The sequence below is a fragment of the Amblyomma mixtum genome, chromosome 1, assembly GCF_055824585.1.
Source record: "Amblyomma mixtum isolate Tamu chromosome 1, ASM5582458v1, whole genome shotgun sequence".
NCBI classification, from domain to species: Eukaryota; Metazoa; Arthropoda; class Arachnida; order Ixodida; family Ixodidae; genus Amblyomma; species Amblyomma mixtum.
The window spans coordinates 281639528-281647121 of NC_143012.1; the positions used below are offsets into that span (position 1 = coordinate 281639528).

The following is a 7594-nucleotide window of genomic DNA, read 5'->3' on the forward strand; positions in this document are numbered from 1 at the left end:
TGGCGACACCACGGGGTTAACCCGAGCATCCGCAGGGACATCCCCGCAGGGGGATGATGGTGAACAATGCGTCACCACGGACCCGAGCATCCGCGCTTAGCCGTGCGTGGCTTCGCCGTGTCCGGGGAAAAGGGGATCCTGGTGGTTGAGCCGATGCCGAGCGTTTGGACCCTTAAGGCCCCTCGGCGGAGGCAACACACCACTTTGGCCCCAGCTTCCTGTAGACGGCACCTCCGGCCTGACCCAACCGGAGGAAATCGGCAGTCGCCTTTTCCTGTCCTCCCCTTTATCTTTCACTTTCCTGTCTTCTTTCTTGCAACTTTCCTGTATCCTCCTCCCTTCTTGGTATTTTCCTATTTCCTGGCGGCGAGGGTTAACCTTGTGTGGCTGACAAACCTGTGTCTCGCCATATTGGGTTATAGTAGTGGTGTACAGCTGGCGTGGGCAGGGCTTGTTTTTCAAGTTCCTGTCCCGTCCCCATGTTGGGCTCCGCGGTGGGCGGCTGGCACTGTTGCCGAACACCAAACATTTTTTATGGCTTCCCATTTTTTCAACACTGATCTCCCTCGGAAAAGAGGGCGCACCGAGACATCGAAGTTTTTCACAAAGAATGCAACCACATTCCCACGTTTTCATGTTGTTCACAGCGAAGATGAAGAAAAGACTGCTCGACTCGTATCTCCATTCACTGTTACCAAGACCTTGACAGATGCCATTGGAGAAGGATATAAAATCAAAAAGCTAGCAAATGGCGACCCACTCTTAGAAATTTTGTACAACCATCAACAAGAAAAACTGCCTGAAGTGAAAACCTTTGGAGAAATCCCGATCACAATCAGCCCACACCGGTCGTTGAACACTGTTCGGGGAGTTATCTCGGACGATGACCTCAAATACGTAACTGACGAAGAACTTCTGGAAGGCTTAAAGGAACAAAACGTCACTAATGTATACAGGATAAAAATGAGACGAGACAATAAGGAAATACCCACAAGGCACATTGTTCTTACTTTCGCATCGAGCATCCTCCCAGACTCCGTAGAAATAGGCTATATGAAACACCAACTCAGACAGTATATTCCAAATCCGCGACGCTGCTTCAAGTGCCAAAGGTACGGCCACAGCTCTCAGAGCTGCCGGGGCCAACTAACATGCGCGAAATATGCTTCCCATGAACACGACTCAGAGAAATGTGAAATTGTACCACACCTGTGTGTAAATTGTGAGGGCAGCCATCCTGCGTAATCACGTGCATGCCCAGTTTGGAAACAAGAAAAGGAAATTGTGACAGTCAAGGTGAAAGAAAACATAACCTTCAGGGAAGCTCGAAAACGAGTCACATCATCTATGCACAAACCCACCTTCTCCGTTGTGGTGCAACAGGGCACAGCATCACAACGGCCTCCGGCACCTAGCCAGGCCTCACACAGTGAGCCTGGAGCAGGGCCTCCTGTGCCCCTGGTGGCTGCAGCTAACGCTGCGCCACCACCCACGAAACAGGCCACGCGGACTTCCAGGTCAGCGGGCCCCAAGGCCCCTCCCCCCCCCCCCCCCCCCCCCCCCCGGAGAGGCCAAACACGAAAATAACCGTGCGTCTCGCACGATCGTCCAGCGTATCGGAGGATACGATGGACACAAGTCCAGGCAGCCCCGTGTCGTCGACGTCGCAAGGACGGCGGGGCTCCGTAGACCGCCAAAAAAAAGAGAAGCCCCGTATCAGGGCGCCCGAAAACCTAACCTAGTTCTCCACTATCTATAACATGGGATTCATACACTGGAACTGTAGGGGACTCTTACATAACCTAAACGACATAAAAGATATATTAGCCACACACTCGCCTGTCGCCTTGTGTTTACAAGAGACAAATTTAGGCCCCAAACACGAGAACATTTTGAAACACTATAACTTCTTCCGCCGTGACCGAGAGCAGGCGAGCCGGCTTTCGGGTGGCGTAGCCATCATAGTTAAAAATGGTATTGCAGCCCGAGAACACAAGCTTAAAACCAGATTAGAAGCCGTGGCAGTCATCCTACACACATTTAAAACAATTACAGTGTGCTGCGTATACATTGACCCTCATCTTAAAATAACAACCCATGACTTAGAAGACCTTTTAGGACAATTACCAGAACCATTTTTGATGATAGGAGATTTTAACGCCCACTTCTGCTTTTGGGGCAGTGAGAAAACCGACGCTAGAGGTCATTTGATTGAAGATTTTATACTCTGCAATAACATTTGTCTCCTAAATACTGGCAAGCCAACCTATTGTTCTCCTAGCTCAGGAAAAATGAGTTGTATATATTTATCTTTTAGTTCGTCCTCTATTTTTACAGATTTTAATTGGGATGTTTTAGATAACCCATATGGAAGCGATCATCTACCCATACTAATTAGCTCAGCCAATTCACCCGAAATAATCCCAACTAAACCGCAACGGTGGAAACTGCACCTAGCCAACTGGGCACTGTTCCGTGAAAAAGCCAGCCTAGACAAAATAGTTTCTGACGACCTGAGTGTAGACGAACTTAACGAATTTTTCACAAACTGTATTATTGCTGCTGCACGCCAAGCTATTCCTCAATCCTCTGGAATAGTAAACCAAAATCACAAATACTGGTACACAAAAGAGTGTAAAGAAGCAAAAAAAAAAGACAAAACAAAGCCTGGGGAACTTTTCGTAGATACCCTACTCAGGAGAATTTTATAAAATTTAAAAAGGCAAGAGCGAAAGCTCGATATATTCGTCGTAGTGCCGAAAAGTCCTCTTGGAAAAATTACGTTTCATTGATAAACAGCTCGACCACATCAAAACAGCCGCCGCGGTGGCTCAGTGGCTATGGTGCTCGGCTGCTGACCCAAAAGACGTGGGTTCGATCCCGGCCGCGGCGGCTGGAATTTCTTTGGAGGAGAAATTCTAGAGGCCCGTGTACTGTACGATGTCAGTGCACGTTAAAGAACCCCAGGTGGTCGAAATTTCCGGAGCCCTCCACTACGGCGTCTCTCATAGCCTTAGTCGCTTTGGGACGTTAAACCCCATAAACCAACCAAACCAACCACATCAAAACAAATGTGGGAGAAGGTCAGAAAGATAAATGGCAACTACTCTCCATTTACAATCCCCCTTCTGACAGCTCCCGGTGTACAGACGAGTTTAGAAGAACAAGCAGGTATTTTAGGCGACTATTTTTCTACCATTTCCAGCTCATCCCACTACACAGCAGCTTTTCTAAAACACAAAAACACAGCGGAGAAGCAAAGACTGCCGACAAGTTGTGGTACAAATGAACCCTACAATAATTTAATTACAATACAAGAGATCAAAAGAGTAATTTCTGCCGGTAAACATACTGCGCCCGGCCCAGACCAAATACATTACCGAATGCTGGCACATCTTTCTGAACCTGCCGTAGAAGCACTTTTAAGTTTTTGTAACAAAGTTTGGGTGTCAGGGAAAATAACGAAAGCCTGGAAAGAAGCTATTATTGTACCGTTTCTTAAACCCGGGAAACCACCAACCTCTCCTAGCAGTTATAGACCCTTACCAGTTGCCTCGCCAAATCCTTCGAAAGTGTCCTGAATATACGGCTAACTTTTGTCCTTCAATCCTGTGAACTTCTAGATAGCCATCAATGTGGTTTTAAAAAAAGGACACTCCACAACAGACCACTTAGTTCGCCTTGAAAATACTGTTCGAGAGGCTTTCATACACAAACAACACTGTCTCGCTGTCTTCTTCGACCTCGAAAAGGCATACGACACCACTTGGAGGTTCGGTATCCTCCGCGATTTAGCAGAGCTTGGCATCCAGGGACGGATGTTGAACTGCATAAAAGACTTCCTATCCAATCGTTCCTTTCACGTACGCCTTGGCTCAACCACCTCAAAGAAGTTTGTTCAGGAAAATGGAGTACCACAGGCGTGCATTTTAAGCACTACACTCTTTGTCGTAAAAATGAATTCGTTAGCCCAAATAATCCCAACATCAGTTATGCACTCAGTTTATGTTGACGACCTCCAGATCGCCTGTACATCAACCAATATATCAACTTGCGAGAGACAAGTACAATTGACAATAAATAAACTAGCAGCATGGGCAGACAGGAATGGATTCCACTTCTCTACTCAGAAAACAGTGGCCATAATGTTCTCTCTCAAACGAGGCCTACAAGCCGACCCACTCATACACCTGAACAGTACACACCTACCCGTAAAATGTGAACACAAATTCTTAGGCGTAACCTTTGACAAAAAACTAACTTTCCTGCCTCATATAAATGCACTGAAAAAGAAAGCCTCCCGATCCCTTAACATACTTAAAGTATTGTCGTGAAAATATTGGGGGGCCGACAGGACATGCCTTTTAAAAATTTACCGCTCTGTAGTGCGTTCTATCCTTGATTATGGATGTATAGTATATGGGTCAGCGAGACCATCATACCTTAAACGACTGGATCCAGTACATAACTTAGGTCTGCGTCTTAATACTGGTGCCTACAGGACATCACCCACAAACAGTCTTTACGTAGAAACCAACGAACCATCACTTACAGACCGAAGAACCATGCTCACATGCTCATACATTTTAAAAATCCGCTCGCTGCCCAAACATCTTTGTTACCCCATAGCCACAAATTGCCCATCAAGAACACTATTTAACAACAAACCGCAAGCTATAAGGCCACTCCTCCTGCGTTTTGAAGAGTTGGGCCAAAACCTCACTGTACTAGACACATTACCTGCTATTGCTCGAAGACGAGATCCGCTGCCTCCATGGTACAATTTTCCTGAAATCTGTGGTCTCACCCTTACACAGTTTCGTAAAAAGCAAACCTCACAACAACATATAATACAAGAATTCCTTGCTCTCGAAGAAAAATACCGTAGTTTTACAGATTTCTACACTGATGGATCAAAAACGGATGTTTACGTAGGAAGCGCAGTGGTACGAGGGAATTCAGAGAAAACAGTACGACTTCCACAGAGTGCATCCATCTTCACTGCAGAAAGTTACGCAGTCTGTGTGGCCATAGAAAATATAGTTAACGAGTACCTCCCAAACAGTATTATTTATACAGACTCCTTAAGCGTACTTACAGCTCTCCACTCTGGAAACGCAATCGCTCCTATAATTGGTGACATCATACACAACATAGTAACAGCCACAGCACAAGGACAAAACATAAAACTTTGCTGGGTCCCGAGTCATGTAGAAATAAAAGGCAATGAGAGAGCAGATTTGTGTGCTACTAAAGCTCGCGGCATGGAAATAAAAAAAATACATATACCTTTTAATGATTGCATGAAATTAGTAGAAAGGAAACTAAAGAGGAAATGGCAGTCGGCTTGGAACAGTGAAGTAAATAATAAATTACACTTGGTAAAACCTGTCTTACGTGAATTTAAATCATGTGTGCACCAGGAACGTTTCAAAGAAATAATCTTATGCCGTCTCCGAATAGGCCACACGCACCTTACGCACAACTTCCTATTAACCAAACAAGACAAACCTGTTTGCGAAGAATGCGGAGACGAACTTACGGTTAACCATATTTTAATCTCCTGTGTTAAACATGAAAAACTAAGAAAAAAGTACTCCAGTCAATTTTATAAAGAATGCATTCCTTTCCATCCAAAACTGCTCTTACATGATAATGCCATTGTTAACATACCTTCTATTTTTAACTTTTTAAAAGCAGCAGGCTTACTCGGAAAACTGTAAACATTGAACCACTGGCTCACTTTATTGCATGATACGCCTCAGCCGCTTTCTCATTCCTGAGAAGAAGGCTGAGGCTTTTATTTGTTTAGTTGGGATCCTCGACATCCTTGACCAGCCAAGGATGGCCGCTTAGGTTGCCTGACCTGTTTTTTTAAAGCTTTTACCATTAGCCATTCTCAAATCTCGTTTTGTCTGTTATTACTAGGTAGTTAAACTTTTTAGGCCCTTTACACCACATTTTTATTAAATCACACAGAAAACTTTCCCTATTACCTTGTGTTTGGCGCATGATGGCCTTAGATGCCTATGTGCCATTAAACCCAACAGAACACAACACAACGATCTGAGAGACCTGCCAAACAAGCTCCACCCTGTTATTAATCTACTAGTTACCTTACTCTCGAGATCCGGATCTGTAGTCACTACCTGTCATAAGTAGACGTATTCTCCTTCCTCTTCCAGCAACTCGCTAGAAGTTGTAACCTGCTGTTCCCCGCCCAGGCTTTTGAACAGTACATTAGTTTATAAAAAATAATTTCTAGACCTAATGTAATACTCTCCCTAACTTACTGAACATGCTGTGCAGTTTATCGTCTGGGTGATTGATTGAGGCGGTGTTACGAATAAATCGCAGATTACGAAGGTACTATTTACTGTTATTATCTGGCATTGGCGATGTCTCCCTCCCTACCTGGCACCCTTCCTTATTGGAATTTATTGCTCACTTTATAAAGGACAATGGCAACTGTGCAGTATTCTACGTCTTTTAAGTTGAATTCTTCTAATTTTCCTGTGATACCTCACAAAACACTGCGTTGATTGGAGCGAAGGTCACACGAATGTAAGCTCTCCATGTGCACCGTGATCAGTAGTCAAAGTTTGAATAAAATTATGCAAAATACCTAGTGTCATGAACCACTTCTAAGTTGGAAAACAGTGGCTCACAGATAGTTCTTTATTAACGATGCTTCGTTCACAAAACTTTGTATGATCTTTTCTCTGCACGGAGCGAGATAGCTCGAATGTACGAGACATTGTACGCTTGGTGATATACTGGTCATTCAGATGATGATCATTCAGATGCGATATGCAATGCCGTCGAAAATTGATTTTCTGTGTGGTGACTATTTACAGTACAGTGTAGGAAACAGACTTATGCACGAAAACATTTATTGAGGAGCCAGCTATTAAAGTGAAGGTTAGTCATTATCACTATTACGCTTGTAATGCTGTTGAACGATCGCATTAACATATCTCGGCGCTATTTAAAACGAAGTAGTTAAAATGAATTGCAGGGGACATCTTCCTGTATTGCGCAGCATGTTCTGCTTTGAGCGTCATAAGAGTAAAGAAATTACTGCATTGTAGCATTGCATTTTAGCTTTAATATATACGTTATAAAAAAAAACTAAAAAATGGGCTCAGCCGGGATTTGAACCCGGGACCTCTCGCACCCGAAGCGAGAATCATACCCCTAGACCACTGAGCCGGACGTACGTTGTCGCAGTGCACCAGGTATATCGCCTAATCATTTTTATTAATGGCTACCAGCACATTACTCTCTGCACGTTTTGTGAGCGTTTGTTTCACGCTCCTTGAATTCTGTCCCACGATTAGAAAACAAACATGGTTGAGAGTTGTTTGGAGCACCGATATATCGCGGCGTATAGAAGAAGATGACGGAGCGGACAGTGCCGCGAAACGTAGCGCTCGCGCTGGGCCCGCAGCCGTTCAATCATATTCCATCATGCTATCAATTGGTTTTTTCCTTTCGCTTGCCACCCCGTGACAATATTCTTAACAAATTTCTGTCACTGAATATTTATTTTATAACCCAGACTTGTACACTCAGCTTTAAGGGCCAGGGAAGT

General features: G+C 44.4%; 1 non-coding gene across 1 annotated transcript; it reads right to left on the bottom strand.

Moving 5' to 3' along the window:
* Positions 1-7140: 7140 nt before the first annotated feature.
* On the bottom strand, positions 7141-7212 carry TRNAP-CGG (transfer RNA proline (anticodon CGG)). Its single transcript has one exon. It is a non-coding gene; the product is annotated as a tRNA-Pro (tRNA).
* Positions 7213-7594: the final 382 nt, after the last annotated feature.